This window comes from Pinus tabuliformis, chromosome 5_2 (genome assembly GCF_031772625.1).
Source record: "Pinus tabuliformis cultivar Carrire ecotype Pingquan chromosome 5_2, CPIR1, whole genome shotgun sequence".
NCBI classification, from domain to species: domain Eukaryota; kingdom Viridiplantae; phylum Streptophyta; class Pinopsida; order Pinales; family Pinaceae; genus Pinus; species Pinus tabuliformis.
The window spans coordinates 1,067,214,666-1,067,237,303 of record NC_142306.1 but is presented as its reverse complement, the minus strand read 5'-3'; positions in this window follow the sequence as shown (position 1 = coordinate 1,067,237,303).

Below are 22,638 nucleotides of genomic sequence, written 5' to 3'. Positions count from 1 at the left end.
TGCCAAGCCACAAAAGGAGATCAGAAAGAAACACTGTCTGAGGCGAGCATACCCATGCTCAGAGAAAGTACAGCATGTCCGTATATCAAGTACAAGCAGATCCACTAAGTATACAAGTATAAAGCACTGGAAAATACATAATGGATCATCTGATCATGATCGAACAAGTACATGTCTGAATATCACATATAAGAATGCAAATGATGTTGAAGGATGAAGTAGATCACTAATATCAAAGATTGATCCCAAAAGTACCAAATGAACATGATGGAGTAAGATGGTACCACACTGATAACTCAAGTGCCAACATATAGAATGTTGCCATGAATGACTGCAACATATAAGGTGGAGTGGTATCAACTAGCAGCAACAGGAGCAACTGTCAAGTGAACCAATGAATGCTGATACAACCTGAGGTCTTCACCGACCGCTGTGGTACATTTATACACCATGGGAATAAATGATCTGAAGTCGACCAAGTGAGAAACCGTTTTATTACCAGTCATTGATGTATACCGTTAACAAACGCGAGACTACTCACCGATAATGATAATGAGTGTCAAGGTACCCAGTGTTTGGTCAATTTAGAGTGTCCTAAATTGCTATGTTAATTTTCAATCCGAGAGTTGCAAACTGTTGAAGTGTGGCACACTATATGTGCAAGATAACCTATTTCTTTCTTTTTTTCGTTTTTGATTTTTTATTTGTTTTAGGGGTTTTTATCTTTTTTTATCTCCTAATGAGAAATGGAAATTCTAAAAGACAAATATGGATATAAATATTCAAGGCAATTATGTCCTTTAAAATGATTTCCAAAACTTCAAAGAAGGTCTTAGAACATGCAATGATGAGATTAATTCCTAAAAGAGAATGAAAATGTGCCACATTATGATCAAACAAATAGTGAACTATTGATCATGAAACCATTATCCCTGCTGCTATCTAAATAAAAATGAAATGAGTCAAGCTACTGTACTCAAGGAAATCCAAAAATTGCAAGCAAAGTAAAGCTAAAATCAAATTATATCAGTTCATATTCTGACCCCTCACCATTTAGTCTCGCTATGGCTTTCAGAGGTAATCATCAGCAACCTGAGCAATCTGATATCTAATTACAGAAAAGTAAACTTAAAATCAAATCACATCAATTCATAGTCTCACCCCTCACTAGTTAGTCTCGCTATGGCTTTCGAAGGTAATCATAAACAACTTGAGCAATCTGATATCTAATTTGCCGAAAAGTAAACTTAAAATCAAATCACATCAATTCATAGTCTGACCCCTCGCCAGTTAGTCTCGCTATGGATTTCGGAGGTAATCATCAACAACCTGATCAATCTGATATCTAATTTGCAGAAAAATAAAACTAATATCAAATTACACACTCATACTTCAATCCCTCACCATTAGTATCGCTATGGCTTTCGGAGGTAACTGAAAATGATATGAGCAATTTAATATCTAAGCTAACTAATAAAGCTAATGAACAAAACTGAAATAAACAAAACAGAACTGAAATTAAAAGCTAAGAAAAGTAAGTCAGCAAAAAGACTGATTCCATGTCATTAGTCATTGTGAAAACTATATGTAAATGCCCGGTCCGCCTACTGTAATCTGGAACATACACACTGATCAGCATTAACAGCAATGTAAAGCATGTAAAACTATGAACAAAAATGAAACGTTAGTATCATATGAAATGAAATATACATAAGTGAATAACTATGGCATAATAAACATAAAAACACAGCGTGAAACTGTACAACAATATGAAACAAAACCTCAGCGTGTGCAGGGGCCCTCTGCGCAACCTCGAGCAACAACTATCAACCAAGAATTATGCTCAGAAACAGAGTCTTCTCATATATTCAGAACACAGTCATAACAACGAAACAATGTCACGGCACAGTGGGCTTTCTAACAGTAAAATTACATTACACAATACTAACTACTATGTGTATAGAAACGCGTTATTTATAGCAAAACTTTACATAATTGTTTTCCTAAAAATTGCGCTGACAGAGGACATGTGAACGACAGTTTCCACGGATCTGGCATCATGGCTACCGAGATGATGCAATCTAATGAAAGTGGCTTCTTGGATTTACATCGTGGGCAGCCTACAAGTGTCAGCGTGCCTCCAGAAATCTAGAAACGACCACGAAGATCTTTCGCGTGCTTGGAAACAGAGTTCTGTTGTCGTAGGACTCTTCTGTTGACCACCATTGACCATGGCCTCCTCTGATGAATTCGACTGAGCCAATAGGACTCAGTCCATGTCCACATCATTTTCAACTTGCTCATGTGGCTCGATTTTCCTGAAGACACCTACAATATAGACTTTAACAAAAACGGCTGCGGAAAGTGACAAGATTCCGCAGCTCACTGAGAAAAAATCTAATTCAAACAGTAGACACAAAACATAGTTAAGAACCACTTTAAATGCTCTTTTATGATTAATATGCAATGATGTTGATAGCTTAGGAGGTCTAGGTGAATGGAAAAAATCTAGGAAAGTGTATAGGAAAGATGCAAGTTCGGGGCTCAACACACAGCACAATCTAACAAGTGTGAATAGATGAGCTGGAGTCAAACACCTATAAGAATCTATCAATCAGGATACAATGATGGTTTCCCACTATGATAGCGAAGGATCTGCCACTAATGACTGCAAACCCCAAGGTACTGTCAAATGGACTCTAGATCTTTGCCCCAGAGCAATGAGTTGTAGTCGATAGGGAAAGATCTGATAGAATGAAGGCATTAAGGCATCCTTCATCAATCTAGCACGAGTGTAACCTATAGGCCAGTAATGTGGAAGGAATCGGACGAAAAAAGATGTAGTAACCCGACCGAAGCACATTTCCCGCATACACAAAATGTGGCTAGCGCACGACAGAAACCCTCTTAACCAACCAATAATGAAAGCTGACATAGAGGTGAGGTATCCACCAATAGGGTCAAATGGAAACCAAGGTATTGCACAAATCCCAATGTGTGATAGGGTAAGCCGATGTCGAACACAAGGGAAACCACTCAGTCAAAGACCCATGATATTGATCAATGTTGAGCACAAGGTGACCTATCAATAATGAAAATAGGGCCAGGGTGCAGCTCTAGGCCCATTGTGATGTAGGAAAGTGTTCCCTCTGTGGACAGAGGCAACCCCTCTAGCCCTAGAGTGGGTCTAGTCACAAACAAGGACAAATCAACAATAGTTTTCCTTAAACAGTCATGGTTGGAGGCCTACCTCAACCGGTGGTCAATGGAGTTCTGTTGCGCTGCTCCATCTTTCGCTTCCTTCTCCTAATGAGTAATCAACCTGAAACAATGCAAAGGAAATACAACAAAGCACATAATCGGAACAACAATGATCTATTTACCCACAAAGTCAAGAAGTCATGAGCTATCTAGTACATTACATACAAGACATAGGAAAACATCATTGATTTCATTAATTATGAAATAAGAGTAAGCTTACAACCAAAGTCTTGACGTCACAAGCCTTCTTAGAGGGATCCAGCCAGCATGTTCTTCAAGCATTCACTCTAGAAGATGGATCTCCTAATACAAGTCTCTCTCACTCACAAGTTTTACACAAGATTAAGGGCACTTCACAACCTTCCTCAAGCTATCAACAACCCCACTCTTGTCACACTCACACCAGCTATCTAGCAAACTCACAAGCACTAACAGTACTATCAGCAATCACTCCAAAGACTAAGAATTCCAAACTAGCAGCACATAGCAATGGTGAGAGTTTAAATAGGAGAAGGAGGCTCCATGAAAGGTGGGAGGGTGAGCTTATCTCCAAGGAAGGTAGCACAAATGACGAAACAACCACACCAGAGAAAGGAGGGCGACATAAACTAGGCCAACAACTAGGTCTGGAGTCACCTGGAAGGCCGACTGTTGGAACAAATTTGCCCAATCTGGATCATCGCGGGCACATAATTGGTCTGTCGCGCTGACATCGCTATTTAATAACGTAGCTAGTCATGTCATCGCGGGAAACTACAAGCGAGAGTTGCGTTGGCACATGAAATTCGACCATCGCAAGAATCACGTGTACTTCCGCGATGGCAGCGCTTCTGGACTGTTTTGGAGTGCCCTTTAGTGCGTTTATTAAGCCAACAAATGCGATGAAGCAGAAACCTTTGGAAAGTGGGTCATTTGGCAACATCAGAGAGCATGAGCATGAATGAATTTGGACTCATGACACAGTAGTAAGACTGGGATGAATGCAGTGACAAATTACTGTGTAACAGATGCCCCCTAAAGTATGAAGCCTGAGAGAGAGGGAGGGGTGAAATGCTTTATGAAACTGACTAAACTAGAACACCATCTGGAAAAATCTGCATGCAAGTACAACTGATATCTCTAATAATGAAGTACATGTAGTCTAGGCATGGGCGCATCCATCCAAAAGACATGCGAAATAGGTCTGTGGTATGGACGCAGCCATCTAGCTAATGTGACCATGATGATAATAAGGTATGGTCGCAGCCATCCATGAAGACTCAGGTATGGTCGCAGCCATCCATCAACGAGTCATGTTATCATAAAACCAATCCACGCAGCCCGAACATGTGTAATCTGAGTTTGGGGTCTTGAACCCATCCGATCATAGTACAAATTCTAACATGCGAATAGATGTGCTGAGGTCGAGCATGATATAACTGTTACAAGGAAAAGTGTCTATATAGAACTGCTCTATCCCACTAAGGTGTGACAGCTGCCTTAGAAACAAACAGAGAAAAGCTACTTTTGTATTTCCTTTATGAATTATAGATAGAGAGGAATAGAAAGAACCAACCTATGTCTCGCGCTAATCCTTTGATTCGATCCCTCTCTTCTTTGATAGTCTCCAGCTACCTAATCCCTTGCACGCCCAGCTTCACAAAGTACCTGTAAGATCACATAAGCATAGAACTATACAAAGACATGGATCTATATTCATAAACAACTTAGCATCAGATTTAAATTGACCAGACAAATGTAACAAGCATCAATGATACAAAAGCATGGAGGAAAACTCAAATAGCTTTTATTGATAAACAAGAAAAGATCCAGGAGGAGTTACAACCAGTGGTTCCGACCCAGCATCAACCTCCCAGCAAAGAAGCCCCTCTTCACCTCAAACAAAGCATAGATCACCCAACAATCTGATGTTTGTCTCTAGAAACCAACAGCAATTCCTTACAATATGAAAAATTCCAGCCTCTGGATCTCTGGGATGAGGGATCCATATATAGATATCTGTAAGGAGGATGAGTCAGCTTGTGATTTGATTAGTGTCTTCTCTCTGTCCGTTCTTGCTTCCACTTGGAGACTGAAGGCCTCTTACTCATCCTTGGTCGAATTCAATGAGGCAAGTGTCACAGCAAAAGATTTTGGAAGCTTCCATTGCCTCTCCACCTCGCGGAATGACACTGCCATTTGTCATTTCTCACCCATCGCACCCCACAAAAGGGAGTTTTTAAATGCAACGCACCCTCACAGTGCATTTGGGTGAGATGCAACGCACCTAGCCAGTGGAGCAGCTGCAATGATACTGTTTTGACCAATTTTGAGTAGTTTTTCATAGAGAACTTCTGGGAGAAGCTGTAATCTGTTGACCTTGTTCCTTTAGGGGTTAGAACAACACTTTTAGGGACTTAGGAGCCCTTGGTTTATGGACATTTCATGCTTGGAGTTGTAGGGCACAAAAATTTCTATAACAGTTGCCCCCTAAAGTATGAGGCCGTTAACCTTTTGGTGTCGAGTGAAATGCTTTATTATGAGGATCCGAAGTTCTTTCAATGCTGGGAGGAGACCTGTAATAAGATACAATACAATACATTATCTTCATAATATTTTCATGATCTAGCTAAGGCGGGCATTCCCATGCTCAACTTTATAAATTCATTTTCATGTACATAGGACAGACAACCATCTGAGTGTAGACTAATGATTCTGATAGAGCCATCATCCTTTTGGTAGGATGATTATCTGTGCTGCAATGTTGTACATTTAATGTCTTTATTTCCCTGAATATATATCGCAGCCTGGATGGATGAAACTAGATCCGGGGTCTTCAATCTCGTCCAATCTTCACTCGAAGTACAAGTCGATCCATGTGAGAAATGTTCTGAAGTCGAACATGGAAAGACATCGCTTGATTACCAGTCAATGATGTAAACTGTTAACAAGCGCAAGAGGAATCACCGATAATGATAATGACCCTCAAGGTACTGCAGTACAATTCACATGGTGTGAATAAAGGACTTGGCGTCGAACACCACGCAAAATCTTTCGGTCGAAGGCCATTGATGTAAACCTGTCGCCAGAAGTGAGAAACTTGCCATTGAGGCATGCAAGCTTCAAAGTACTGAATGGGGTGTTCCTAGATCAACTTCTTGGATAATGAGTTGATGTCAACAAGAAGTGATCCGTCACAGGAGGGCCTTAATGAATCCCACATCAATGACACAGAACGGAGCAAATAATTTTGATGGAGGTGAAAACGATCTGGTGATATAAGGTTCAGGGTGGTGGTCATGAAAGAATGGAGTATAATGTATGGTAGTGGGTGAGACACAGGTGACTTCTCTGGATGACTTCTCTTGAACATATCGGAGACACTGATGTGATGGATTGGTAGCATTAACCCCAAATGTTGATGGTATGGCGTGACCATGGTGATGTGACCGGTGAATGAAACAACCCAACCCAACTCGGACACGGAATGGAAGTGTCATGTTCAAGAGCGACTTGCTACCAACAAAGTTTCTTTGAGTTTTCTTCCTAATTTTTCCCCAGTCATTGCGGACCAGTACCTCTTTATTTTTGTCAAGCTTGAGGAGGATAACATATGCTTGTTCTATAATTTGCCCTTCGGGAAAACCCATCGCTATGTTTTAACAAGCCTAGCGATATTGAAACTCGTTCTCGTCTAAAGACAAGTTTGTCGCTATTAATCTTTTTAACGAGTTTAACGACAAAGATAACTCGGTCCTTTCAATTTTATAGAGTCTGAAAAGGAATGTAAAGGTAACTCCAAAATTCCTTTTTCGTCATCTAATTCCTTAATTCCGAAAAAGTATAAAACAATACAGAAGGGATGAATTTTCGATAGTTTTAACGAGCCGAACAAAACAAGCGCTCGATATTTTTGTGTAATAATCCCTCAGGTCCAAAAAGATTAAAATCTAGAGGAGGGATAGCACTTCCTGTCCCTTTAACGAGCTGGAGAGGCCAATGGCTCGACAATATTTTCATATTTTACGAGTCAGTTGAAAAGAGCTTAAAGGAGACTCGTCTTTTGAGGAACGAGTGATAAAACGGGTAGCAGCTGATTCCAGGTAAGGTTTGGAATTTTCCAATCACGGCAGTGTCACAAGGATGGCTAGTGAAATCACTCTTCGCAGCTGTTCCTCAAAATGGGTAAACAATCAAATGGAGGTGAATGATCGGCCAATGAAAAAGTGGAGGTGACGGTGCAAACACGACCAAGGCTTTAATGGCTGAAGTACTACATTCACGATGGTTATTTACCGGGGAATAGTTCATTTTTTAACGAGCTTAAATGCGGGTGGAAACATTTGCTCATGTCTTATGTTTATTTTTTAACGAGCTTGAACTATGTGCTAAAACTGCTCGATTAGATGGTCCTATTTTGATTTTACCATAAATAGCTTCGTTCTTTCAAAGATCGTACTGTATTTTCAACTGCTTCATCAAACTAGTCAGAAATGAACAATATATGTTTGAAAACGAGTTAGAACACTAATATTTTACTTTGAACTACGTAAAAAGTAATGAAAAAGTGTTTTTACCTCTCATTTTACCATTTCATTTGAACTTTGGTTTGTTGGAGCTTTGGAGGTGCTTTTCCCCCTTGATTTTCATCAGCTGATTTCGGGAGATTCTATGGACGATTCTCGGCGCCGTTTGGACCAGGTAGGAGCTAAACCTGAGCTCTTTCATTTCATGGTTTCCATTTTGCATTTTGAGCTTGATTCCTAGCTTTTCTGAGTCCCTGGGGTTTGAAGAACTCGTTTTGCCTTCATCGCACTCTTAGTGTATCGAAAACTGCGTTGAATATTGGCCTCTCTAAAGGCTAACTGACATTCAACGCACCTAGAACACTGCTACAGGTGCGTTGGGCGCAAAAAGGGAATTTGATGCACAATTTTTTATGGAAATTTTGCCTGTTTCTTACCAAAATCAGGATCTAACTCCTCTCTTGTTTGTTTTTCAGAGATCTTTGGAGTAAGATGACCATTACATGGCGAGAACGTGAGCATGAAGAAGAGGACATGCTTGCTCTACATGATCCAATTACAGTGAACGCGCTGTGGAACTGTGGCTTGCTGAAGTTCTTCCGCATTTCTAGCATGAGACAGCAGATCAACTTACTGTAGTATTTGCTCGATGCTTGGGATCCTACCAATCAAGTTTTCTAGATCAGGGGAAAATCTATCCCCTTGACTATGGTGGACATCTATTTCTTGACTGGCTTGTCGAGGCGGGGTGCCCTCATCTCTTTGTCAGGTTCGGCCCGAGGAGGCGACTCTGTGAGAGATTATGTTCACCGGTACTGCAGAGAAGGATCTCAGCCGAGTAAAGATGGCAAGATCATCATTCATGATGTCACTGACAGGTCCCTCAGGACTATTCTGTTTACTTTTGGTAGGATGGCCGGTGGTGCGGCTCTTCATGTAGCCAACCGATCTTACATGCAGCATGCCTTGGAATGCCTCCAACTGAAGGTGTTCAACTGGTGCGACGCATTACTTCTTGTGATGAAAGAATAGTTGACCAAGATAAAGAGCGGGAGGTTGAAGAACTTTGGGTATGGTTCTATTTTGACCGCCTTTGCCTTGGAGAAGATACCACTGATGCAGCCGCAGTACATTGCACTCGATTTACCTTCTCCTACTAAACCATGTATGCAGGGATGGGTTGACCATATGTCTAGGCATGCTGGCCAGTCTTAGATTTCATTTTCTGATACCTTCTTCAGGTGGTTTGATCGTCAGGAGATGGTTTATTCTGAGTATCCATACGCTGGCATGGACTTCCGGGGTGATCCAGATTTAGTACTGCCGGATGGCGAGCAGTGGGGCGCCATTGGTAAAATCTTTGACCATATTCCTATTTATCATTTTTTGTTTATAATGTCCTTATGCTTTATTCTATCAAGACTTTAATCAAACTCATGTGTACATGCAGATGTTAGTCCTGTTCATCCAGTAGTTCGCCTGAGAGTACCAGCTGCTGCTCCAGCAGGAGAGGCCGTCGAAAGGGCTATTCTTCGTGACCTCGATGTGGGCGAGACTCTCACAGCATTACAGGAGCAGGTTGAGGGCCTCACTCTTGGTATTCCCGATGTGAGGAATGACGAGCTACCTTTGCGGTTACAGCGGCATACTACTAGTGTGCCCAGACGATGGACTCGTCTCTTACGCATGATCGCACAAGCTGTGACTTGCTATCACGAGCATCATTAGACTAGGGTGCCCCCTAGAATTTTGAGTTTTTGGGTCATTTGACCGATTTTGTCTTGGTTACAGAACATTATGTGTAAACCATAAACAGTTATATATATTTTTGATTTTCGGAGTTTTGCTTTGGTTAAGTTACATGATCCAAATGCAAACATTGATGGTATGTTTCTTTTTATAAATGTTGCAAATTTCTATCTAACACATAATTTGCTAATGAGTCAGTTAATGTGTTTAAGTTTCTAGAAATATGTTGATATTGAATAAAATCAAATTGTCTTTCCAAAATCTTAACCCTTAGGAACATGCGATAAATAGCTGGGTTTCGGACGGAATATATACCATTGAGTTGTAGTATTACGAGTTGTGAGTCTAGCCTGACAATTAGTCGGCGTATACGATGTGTGATGGCATCAGAGAGAAGTTCTATCAACACGCTATATTCAGCGATGTTATTTGTTGATCGACCAATACATACCCCTCTGAAACTTACTAACTCGCCGCTTGGATCAAAAATAGCCCAGGCTGCAGAAGATAGGTTCCGCGAACTACGACTCGCTCCGTCGGCATATCCAACACATGACTCCAATAGGTTTGATATCTACAACAAATGTAAAAAGTGGATTACTTTACCAAAATAAACACTTTAGCGAAAACAAAAACATAACAAAAGCACACAGGTTACCATTACGTATAGTAACGCTTGAGGTACAACCCATTACGAGGTTGCGCCAGTGGAATTCCGTCATAATCCATTAACTCGTAGGCTCCTTTTGCTAACACTCGTTTAACAATATAGGGGCCCATCCATAAAGACTTAAATTTACCCGCTCCCAATTTATCGGATTCTTGGTCGTAAAGCAAGACCAAGTCACCTTCTGAGAAGACACGGGGTTTGACATTTTTGTAGAACTGTGCCTTGACTCGTTTCTTATGGGCTTCGTTAGCCAAAGAGGCATCAAGACGGGTTTCATCCAATTGGATTAATTCCAAGAAACGAGCTTCTTCTTCTGAAGTTCCGGGGAGGAGATCAATTGCGAGTTCGAGAGACGAGATTTCACACTGGATTGGTAAGACTGCTTCCAGACCATATACCAATTGGAAAGGTGTGAACCCGGTTGCATTCCTTACCGATGTTCAGTAAGCCCACAAAGCTGAGTACAGGATTAGGTGCCATCTTCTTTTGTGAACTCCAATCATCCTTTGCAGCATGCGTTTGAGGAACTTGTTGATTGCTTCAACTTGTCCGTTGGCTTGCGGATAATATGGCGTAGAGTTGTCATGAGACAACCCTAGTTTGGCAGCTAATTCGACCATCATGTGATTGCGAAAATGCAATCCATGATCTGTGACTATAGCCTGCAGCACGCCGAATCTGGCGACTACATGATTGAAAAAGAAGAGGGCAGTTGTTTCACCAGTATTATCTAATGTAGGCATCGCCTCGGCCCATTTGGTAAAATAGTCAACTGCGACTATGATGTACCCATGCCCCCGGTCGAGGTGGGGTTACATGTCATGAAATCGATGCCCCATTTGGCGAATGGCCCAACAGCAATTATTGGTTGCAGAGGTGCGGATAGACTTCTGGTTTTGCTATCGAAAATTTGACAAGCATGGCAACTTCTGACTGCGGTTATGCAATCTTTGAACATTGTTGGCCAGAAGTATCCTGCTCGTAAGATTTTTTGCGTTGTAGCATATCCAGATTGATGCCCCCCACACACGCCTGAATGACAATCATTCAGGACTTTTTCGCCCTCCTCATGGGTGAGGCACCTTCTCATAACTGTATCGATACCACGACGGTAAAGTGTATCACCGACGATCATGTAGTCTTTTGCTTAGTATCGAATACGTTTTTGTTCTGAGTGGGAGGTGTTTGGCCTGTATTTTTAGGTTTGGAGATAAATGATTATATCCCCATACCACTCATTGCTTGCAGATATCAGAAACAAACTTTCATCCATGATTGTTTCTTCGGATGTGTCATTGTTGGACGACGATGGGAGATCGCACAATAATTCTGCGAAAACTAGAGCTTTCTTTGACTTGGATTTTACAAATTCCAAATCAAACTCTTGTAGGATTGCTATCCATTTTGAATATTTACCCCCCAGCAACTGTCGCGACAATATATAAGTCATGGGGTTGCAATCTGACAGAATGGTAGTTTTCCGAAAGAGGACATAGTGTCGAAATCTCTGAATCGCTTGAACAGCTGCGAGTGCTAGCTTTTCAACGTAAGAATATTTTCTTTCTGTATCATTTAAGTTTTTACTTAAATAATATATAGGATGTTCAATTCCATCGACTTCTTGAACTAAAACCATTGCGATGGTCGTATCCGCTGCAGCCAGATATAGGTTAAAATCTTTTTGATAATCAGGAGCGTACATTAATGATGCTTTCATTAGGGAATCTTTTAAAGCATCAAAGGAAGCTTGTGCAACCTGATCCCAGACAAAGGGTACTTCCTTTTTCAAAAGACGTGTATAACCTTTAGCAAGTTCGACGTAATTTGAAATGAACCTCCTCAGAAAGTTTGCTTTCCCTTGGAGTTTTTGATTCTGAAGTAAATTCGAAGGTGGAGGAAAATTTATGATTGCCTGGACCTTACATGGGTCGAGACGAATCCCGTCCTTCGAGACTACAAAGCCAAGTAAACAACCAGAACTGACGCAAAATACACATTTGTGTGGATTGAGTCGTATCTTGTAGTGTCAGCAAAGTAGAAATATCGCTCTTAAATGCTGCGGGTGAACAGTCCGCTTTCGCGAATGAGCCGGAAGATTGTCGAGGTATGGTTGAACGATGTTTTCGATGTCATGGAAGGCATAATTCATTGCCCTCTGAAACGTCGCCCCTGTGTTCTTTAAACCAAAGGGTAATTTTCGATATGCGAATGTGCCCCACGGACAAATAAATGCAGTCTTTGACTGGTCTTGTGGGCAGATATTTATTTGATTATACTCGGAGAATCCATCCATGAATGAAAAGATTTCGCATCCAGCGCATTCATCAATTATCTGGTCAATGAAGGGTGTAGGGTAGTTGTCTTTTGGAAAAGCTTGATTTACATCCCTATAATCGATGCACACTCTAATTGTTCCTTGTTTTTTCATAACAGGGACAATATTCGATACCCAATCGGTTAGAGGAACCGGGTAGATGAAACCAGCATGGAGAAGTTTTTCAACTTCTGTCTTAATAGCAGCGGCTTTCTTGGGGTGCACCTGTCGTAGCCATTGTCGTACTGGTTTAACATCTGAATACATCTTAATTTCGTGTTCAACGATACTCGAGTCAATGCCTAGCATTTCATCATATGACCAAGCAAAGACATCTCTGAATTCGCCAAAAAGAGCGTTATATATCTCTAGTTCTGAAGGAGAAAAACATTTGCCGACATAAATATTCTCTACAACATCTGTTTTGATCGAGATATTTATGGCGATAGTCTCTTCAATATTGGACAAGTTTCGCTCGGAATCCACCGTGTTTACAGTATTTGATAGAAAATCAAAAACTGAAGGATGATAAAGGTCATCTTGAGTATCTTCTCCACAATCCGGAAGAAGGGAACGATGGTGGGAATCATTCCATGGTGTTCCTTCAATTACCATTGATTGGACAATTCCTTTGTCGGTGACATGCACTTGCGACCAAGGATCTGAAGGGGTCCCATATTCTTTAGACCTATCTATCCAAACGCTAGATGAGCGTTGATTTGGGTTTGCCTCCCATGCTAGGAACATTGATTGCTACAATATTTCCATTGGGCTTGGGGGCAAAACCATTGCATGATCCATGTCGATATCATTTTCCGAGATCTTTTTAGAAGATATCATGTAGCAGGTTCCTATCGATGCCACTTCTGCCAGGTTGATTGGAGGTGGAAGGGTGAAAGTTTCCATTAGTATAGGATCTTTTAATAGGCCTACTCCGATATTTTGAAGCGAATGAGGGCTTCCATGGATCATGGGAATGCTTCCTGTAACTTGAGAATTGTTGGGGAGGAAGTTTTGTTGATCGACGATTGTAATCCCTCCTTGAAAGGGAAATGCAATCTTCCTAAAATAGGTCGACACAACAGCTGCCATAGCATATATCCATGGCCTTCCTAGTAGGATGTTGTAATCAAGATTTCCATCGATTACTTCAACATCTATTTCTACCGTTTTCCCTCCTAGTTCAATTTTCAAGTTACTTAGGATACCATATGGGGTATATGTCCTTCCGTCGAATGCTTTTAACGTCGTTGAAGATCGTGACAAGGTTGGAGATCCTAAAGTTTTCCAGCAACTCATCGACATGATGCATGTAGATGCCCCCTCATCAATAATTGTTCGATGAACAGTTTTGTTGAGGGCTTTCACTTGAACAAGGAAAGCTAGTTGAGCTGGTAATTGAGGATCGTATCCTTTATGATCGAAGGATACAAGATTGGAATCCTTTGGGTCTATCCCACCAATGGCTGATAATAAAGCCTGCCTTTGGGATGGGCAATTCTGTAGTACTTTAAGAGTCAACATAGCAGATGGTGATTGGGCCAAATCTTCCACTATATTATAATGTTGTGCCGCTCTAGAGCAAGGATTAAATGTCGACTTGTGTACTACTCCCTTTGGCGGTTTTATCGTCAATTCAGGAATGGTAGGTGGCGCAACTTCTGTCGAAGTTGTTGTCGAACTACTAGGTTGATCTTTATCCTTGTTGTTCGACAGCTGTGGATTCCCATAATCTTTGTTCCTTGTCGATATCAAAGCATCATTTTGTTGTTTTGAAACCGACAACATTAGCACTTGAGACGGGGAAGCATTTCCACTTTCAACCAGATTTGTTCCTAGATTTGGAAATGGATCAGTTAACACTACGGAGGTTTTCGAATTCTTGAAGAATTTTTTAACCTCAACTCTGTGTGGACAACTTGCAGTCCAATGATCCTCATCGCATATCAAGCATGGATTTTTTGGTTTCCTATCTCCAGGAGGGTTTGAAGAAGATTTTTCAGGTGATGATTCCTCCTGTTTCTTCTTCTTCCCTTTGCCTTTCTTCTTACTCCCTGGTTGTTTGGTTTCTTTGCCTTTATCTGTCGATACGGCATTTACTTCCGAAGCAAGAAGTTCGTCATTTTCATTTCGACCTGAAATCTTACGGGCCTTTTTGGATGTAGCCTTTGTCGATTTCGTGTCTGTTGTGCCAATCACGCCATCGCCGGCATGAGAGTCATTGTTCGATTTAGGAGGAGGAGGAATTGAGAATTCCGGTCTAGGGGCGTCAGGTATTTTATCGTAGAGCGTGCCGGACTGAGTGTAAACCAAGTCCAGATATTGCGCTCGAGCGATAACTTGCTCTTCTGTTACGACTCCCCCCTTTGCCACATCTTCCGTGATGGAAGCTAGTAATGACTTGATAAACCATTAAGCTAATAGCTAATCGGGGACATACGTTTTTACCATTCTACGATGACGTCGCCACTCATGTATATGATCAGATATGTGAGTGGCCGTTGTCTGTTTGAAATTGGTAAGAAGTTTTGTTCCCGTTTCGTACCTTATTGGTAACTGAAAATGGGTTAAAAAGGTTGTGGCTAAGGTACTAAAGTTGTCGAACGAAGCTCTAGGCAATTCGATGTACCATTTTGCCGCCAGACCCGTTAACGTCCTCTGAAAGAGGCGAAGTCTTATCGAATCATGATTTAGGGTGTTTGATGAACACCATAGATGAAAGGTCATCACGTGATTCGATGGATCTTCACCCGGATTTCCATTAAATTTAGGAATATCTGATGGAAGTTTATGCGGAATCGCTGGCCACCAAGGGGCGTAAGCAATTGGATCGTTGGTTAACCGGTTTAAATCAGGTAACTCCAAAGTTGCCACAAAGGGTAACTGTTGGTTTAGGTTAGGTGAAGCATACCCAGGATAAGATGGGATTGCCTGAGCAGTTGGTCTTTGCATACCGGCATAATGCATTTGATGCTGGTATGTTTGGTAAGGTTGGTGGGCATGACCATTGTAAAATGGTTGATTTTGACCGTTTTGAATGTACGGATGCCCACTATTAGCAAAGATTTGTTGCTCAAAACCTTGGTATACTTGTTGGAATTGCGGTTGTTGGTATTGTACTAGCCATGGTTGTGAAGCCATGTGCTGTTGACCGATACTAACAGTTTGACCAAGATGAGGGGTAATTGTACCCGTCTGAACCTGTGTCATTCCGCCAGTCGGCGATTGTGGTGGAGTCGCAGGGTCAAGGGGCTGTTGCATTACAACCTGAGAAACCTGAGGTTGGCATACAACAGGCAGCGCTTGAACTTGTGACACCGTCACAATAGCTGGCGTAGTCGGGATATTGGACATAGGCACGCATTGTTGCATTGAGTATACAACTCTTGGTTGTTGAGGTAGTATAGGTACCCAACCGCTTGAGATAATTCCAGTATAACCTGAATGTTGTTGTGAACTCCCGTATGGATATCCTCCCAGAGGGGATAATGAAAGGGTATATTGCCCCCCATACTGTGGTAATCCAGAACTCAAGGGAATTGTTTGCCCCTGGGGGCCGGACTGCCCAAATTGACCTCCAAATGGATCAATTTGTTGAGACTCAACATAAGAGTTTCCGGATATTATTCCAGATGAACAAACAGGAATGGACCATACTGTCGAAATAGCCCCTAAGTGGGCTCCTTCTAGCGGCTGAGAGCTAGTCGGGACAGATGGTATACCGGCGAACATTGTCTGAGTGATAGCAGGGAGTTCTGCAGTCGCTGTGTTAGACGACACAGTCCTAGACGTTGACGGTTGTTAAAACATTTGTAGTCTATACAAAAGATTACCTAGCGATTCTACAGGAGCTTCCGCTGGTGGTAGACTAACTTCTGATGAAGAAGGATATAGAGTGATCCCGACTCCAAATTGGGTTGGAGTACTTGTTGGAGGATCTTCTACAATTTCTTCTATGGCAAGACCAGGTGGAAGGGGAAGACCATCAAGTCCGTAAAATATTTCTGGTGCCGAAGAAGGTGTGAAATCAGCAGGGACAGATGTTTGAAGAGCAAGACTCTCCAAACCGGTTGTAGATGGAACTGGTTCAGTAACACAAGTGTTTACTCTTAAACTAGGATCAGTATCACTGTCCTTCTGTGGCTGTTGAACTTCTTCTATAGAGGCAGGGATTCCAGAAATGTTTGGAGTAACCGGAGTCTCTGATGTCGTTGGAACACTTGTTCTAACTTTAATAGGAGATTTGGAACCGGTTAAACGAGTTCGCTTTGTCCATACTGGCTTCGATTCCGGAGATAAAGACGGTTGACTCGTAAGCCTCCGCGAACGACGGGGTTTCAATTGACTTTCTTCCACGATTACGGATTACTCGATCAACTAAAATAAAGGGGAAGTATGTTTCCGAATTAAATGAATTTTAGACGCTTTGACACAACTTGTTTTTTCAGTTTTTAAGAGTCGAGAAAAAACAAAAGATGACTCTAGTCACCTTCGATTTTTAATGAGCCTGAAGTGACAAGTGCTCAGATGGACCTTTTCCGTCAAGGAGTCTGAAAAGGAACGAAAGGGACTACTCTGGAAGTCTAGGTAGAGGGAGTACCAAACCAATCGCAAAACTGCAAAATACTTTTTACGGTACGGCAGTCAATCTTCCCGAATGTTGTGTTCAGTGCATTGCGATCGATAGGGCGGTAGACACGGCTTCCTATGGATAAAGGATTTAAGCCTATAGGGGTCCCCCAAAATATACTCGACGGTACGTGGGAGCACAAGTCCGTACCGGCACTTATCGTCTCAAAGTGGAGGAATCACCCAACCATCAGTGAGAACAACAGTTACCAGGCTTTACGACGCCGGAATACGTCTCTAGCCTAGACCTCTAAATGTTGTGCGTTAAGTTCCAAAGCGTTGTTAGATTCATTGAATTTATTTTAAGTTGATCTTGTTTATGAAGTTTTCCTTTCGGGTTCACCACGAGATGTAGATGTAATTCCAAAATGCAATCTAAAGATGATAAACAAACTTTCTATCTCTTTTGTGCAATGAAAATCCTAGCTACTAGGGAAAAGAAAGACAGAATCTTTTCACAAAGAGCAAAGAGCACACTGTAAATGCACTTTCCTAAATCAAGCCAAACAGACTATCTATATGCAAATGCACATGCATGTATTTGTTTTTCGACTTTCTTAATATATAGATGCTTAAAAAGAAAGTTGATGCACAAATCTAAATTTCTTTTCAAGCGACAAATATAAACAAGCTCCTTTTCGAAATCAAAAATAGAGATGATTACGACACTTTACGATTTTGAAATGAATACTTGTTTTTGACACTAGAAAATTACAAATTCAGACCAAAAGCAATAGTAACAGGATAATCGACCATCAACAGCAATCAAACTTTCTCCTATGGTCGAAATCGACACTTGCGACAGATTCAAATCAAAGGACGACAGTACGACTATGCTACTTTTGCAAAGGAAAATTGTAAACGACTCAACAAACACACAAAAACATCCACAGTTCTTTTGTACAAAGGAGGCAGAATAACAACAAGGAAAAGGAGTTTCAGACAAACATATACTGATCACAGGCAGCAAAATTCAGGAATAGAACTGGAAAGGATGATCCACAGAAACCACAACTGCACAGAGCTAGTCTGATCAGCGCACCTGTAACACAGTGAATCTGAAATGCAGCGCAGGTTGTCCGTTCAGGAAGTGCACTGAAATTCAGAATCTCTAAACAGTACCTGTGCTGGGCCAGAAACAAGACTCTGTCCGGGTTCCGGGTCACAGTTTGCAGTTCAGTTCTTGGTTTTTGGCCGAGTAAAAAGAATTCAGTAATTCAACAATCAGGGGTAGATCTAAGGAGGATCTAAGAGCTATCACAAGGGCAATCAGATAGTTTGTGAATCAACTGTTTAAACCATAAACAGATCCAGTGAATGGATTGAAGCAGCAGTTATCTACTTTGCATTTATTATGGCAAATGCAGTTCGAATGCTACTTGTAATTTTATGAAACAAACAACAACGAATGATAAACAAACAAACTAATTTAATCCCCAGCTGAGTCGCCATTTTGTTACAGGGAAAAGTGTCTATATAGAACTGCTCTATCCCACTAAGGTGTGAGAGCTGCCTTAGAAACAAACAGAGAAAAGCTACTTTTGTATTTCCTTTATGAATTATAGATAGAGAGGAATAGAAAGAACCAACCTATGTCTTGTGCTAATCCTTTGATTCGATCCCTCTCTTCTTTGATAGTCTCCAGCTACCTGATCCCTTGCACGCCCAGCTTCACAAAGTACCTGTAAGATCACAGAAGCATAGAACTATACAAAGACATGGATCTATATTCATAAACAACTTAGCATCAGATTTAAATTGACCATACAAATGTAACAAGCATCAATGATACAAAAGCATGGAGGAAAACTCAAATAGCTTTTATTGATAAACAAGAAAAGATCCAGGAGGAGTTACAACCAGTGGTTCTGACCCAGCATCAACCTCCTAGCAAAGAAGCCCCTCTTCACCTCAAACAAAGCATAGATCACCCAACAATCTGATGTTTGTCTCTAGAAACCAACAGCAATTCCTTACAATATGCAAAATTCCAGCCTTTGGATCTCTAGGATGAGGGATCCATATATAGATATCTGTAAGGAGGATGAGTCAGCTTGTGATTTGATTAGTGTCTTCTCTCTGTCAGTTCTTGCTTCCACTTGGAGACTGAAGGCCTCTTACTCATCCTTGGTCGAATTCAGTGAGGCAAGTGTCACAGCAGAAGATTCTGGAAGCTTCCATTGCCTCTCCACCTCGCGGAATGACACTGCCATTTGTCATTTCTCACCCATCGCACCCCACAAAAAGGAGTTTTGAAATGCAACGCACCCTCACAGTGCATTTGGGTGAGATGCAACGCACCTAGCCAGTGGAGCATCTGCAATGATCCTGTTTTGATCAATTTTGAGTAGTTTTTCATGGAGAACTTCTGGGAGAAGCTGTAATCTGTTGACCTTGTTCCTTTAGGGGTTAGAACAACACTTTTAGGGACTTAGGAGCCCTTGGTTTATGGACATTTCATGCTTGGAGTTGTAGGGCACAAAAATGTCTATAACAATAACATCGCTTGATTACCGGTCAATGATGAAAATTGTTAACAAGCGCGAGAGAAACCACCAATAATGCCAATGGCTCTCAAGGTACCGTCTAGCACAATCCACGAAGTGTGAAAAAGGAGCTGAAGTCGAACACTCATGGAATCACCCAATTGATGACCAATGATGAAAGTTGACCGTCAGGTGCGAAGAACTTGCCATTGAGGCATGCAAGCTCTAAGGTACCAAAGGGAAATCTCTAGGTCAATCTCCTAGATAATGAGCTGGTGTCGACAGGAGATGACCCGTCGCAGGAGGGCCATAATGTTTCCCCCATCAATGACGCGAGATAAGGAACAAGTGGCAGATGGTGAAACAGAGTACCATAGGAGAAGACGAGGGTGTAAACTGTAGAAGGATTATACTCTTGAACATGTCGGCGACACGACTCCGAAGGGGGGTGGCAGCATTCAGGCACCAAGGTATTAGAGGCTTGAAGGAGACGACATGAATCGAATGGAATGAGGCTGGAATGATAACCCAAACCCGCGGAAGGCCAAATGACAACGTATGGATATCCCAACCCGACAAGAAGCAAAAGTGTCGATGTTCAAGAGTGACTAGCTGCCATAGACAATCAATGATAAACCCATTGTTGAGTCCAACCTAGTAATATTTTAACGAGCCCTAGGAAGGAGAACCTCGAGTCTTGTCATGGTGACGAGTCCAATGTCGTCAGGGTTTAACGAGTCCAACATAGGTAAAACTCGGAGCCTTTTCATGTTTAGAGAGTTTGAAAAGGACACGGAAAAGAAAACGCCAGGGGGGGTCCTTTTTCGTATATTTGTGTCTCTTGAGCCTGAAAAAGTATAAAACAATACTCGAAAGAACCACTCGACCATTACGATCGAGGAGTACTTTTCGTAACTAGTGACTTTGACCCGAAAAAGTAGAATAGCGGTCGGAGTCACGTCGTTTTGTAACTGATAATGAGCTTGAAACGATAAAGCCCGACAATCTTTCACATTTATACGGTCAGAAAAGAGCTTAAAGCAGACCGCCTCTTATTCCATTTAACGAGTTAAAAGGGAAAACTCAGCAATCTTTTCATCTTTAAATGGTCGAAAAATAGCGAAAAGTAGACCTCCATTTTTATTTTCTTTAACGAGTCAAAAAGGAAAAAATACTCGGCAATATTTTCATCTTTTACGAGTCAGAAAAGAGCTTAAAGGAGACTCGTCCTAGAGGAACGAGTGGTATAAAGGGTAGAAACTGGTTCCGACAATGGTGGAACTACTCAAAACATGTAATGGTCAAGAGGCTAGCTAATAAAACCACTCATCGTTGCGGTTCCTCAGGAAAGGAAAAACAACCAAGTGAGAGCATATGATCAGCCAAAGAGATGGTAGCAATGGAATGAAACAACCAAGGCTCATCTAGCATAATTTAGCAGATAAAAGGCAATCACGAGATGTAAATCAAGTATGGGTTCACTTTTACACAAGCTTTAACCATGGAGAACTCTGCTTGGATTTGGTTTCATGTTTACACAAGCTTGAAACGAAAAACTATGCTTGTTATAAGTTCACATGCCCCCATCATAATGACGCAAATCGAGGTACATGCCCCCCAAGCTTCATTGCATTCAACGAGGTGGATGAAATGAAGGTTCACGTTCGAGATCTTAATCAAAGACTCAATTTGGAAAGGGAGTTGTTTCATTTTTAATGAGGTCGACACAGTAAGAGAACTATCCTCATAACCCTTGTTTCATTTTGTAACGAGCTTGACACAAGAGAAGGAACTGTGCTCGAGACTCGTTGTTTTATTTTTTAATGAGGTTGACACAAGATAAGAACCATCCTCGGACACCTTGTTCCATTTTTTAACGAGGTCGACACAAGATCATAACTATCCTCGTGATCCTGGTTCATGGGCCACCCCAGAACGTGGCTCCCAAGAGGTCTTCATGGGATGGAAGAAACGCACTCTAGGAGGAACCCATGTCAGGACGGACCAGTGATAGATCAGGTTCCAATTCCCCTAGTACATCTTGTACTAGAACAACTGCATGGTCATTAGCAGAGGTGGAGATGGAATAGGTAGCCACATAATTAACCTGTGGCAAGGAAGGTACTGCTAGCGAGCAAGAACCAATAGGGGGAGATGGTTGCGCAAGAGGCACCGGGGGACTAACAAACGATAATTGATCGATGGTCACAATTCTTCCATCGTGTGGAAAGAAAGCCACACAGAAAAGTGAAGAGATGAGGGCCCCCATGGCATAAACATAGTCACGGCCAAGGAGAAGACTAAAATTCGCACCTTGGACAACCATGACGTCTATATAGATGGTTTTTCCCCCCAAAGTAACAGGCAACTTTGGGAGGATTCCCACGAGTTGACAAGGTTCTCTGTCGAATGCCAACAGATTCTGTGTGACCGGCACAAGCTGTGGGGAACCCAAAGCTTGCCAAGTAGTGGAAGGCATAAGACTGACAGACGCACCCTCATCCAGGACAGTGCCAGGTACTGCCTTATCATAGGTGTATACTGTAATCTCGAAAGGCACATAGGATGGAAGGCAGAAAGCAGTCAAGTGACTCCAATCGAAAGTGACGGCCAAACTACTTGGTGGGGGAATCATATGATTACCCCCGTGCTCCCCGGGAACCAGAGAAGGACTCCCCAGATCGGCTGGGATAGGAGAGTCATTTCTGGACTCTGGAGAATCTGATGAGATGAGAAGAACATGAGCATGATGCTCTTCCGAGACAAAGTGATCAACAGGTGGTGAACCTAAGTCGACACTCGTTCCGACCAATGGTTGGTCTAGAACAGGCTTAACACAGCTAGGCTCGGAAGGAGGAGGATAGACAAGAGAAGAATCTAAGTCAATCTCTTTGTCAATCGGGAGAGGGTCTGAAGAAAGCCTCTGATAACCAATGGGAAGTTGGGGCGAAGAAGCTGTAAGACTTTCCAAAACGGCGGAAGCTTTATCCATGAGCAGACAAAGGTGAAGGGGATGGTTGCCTT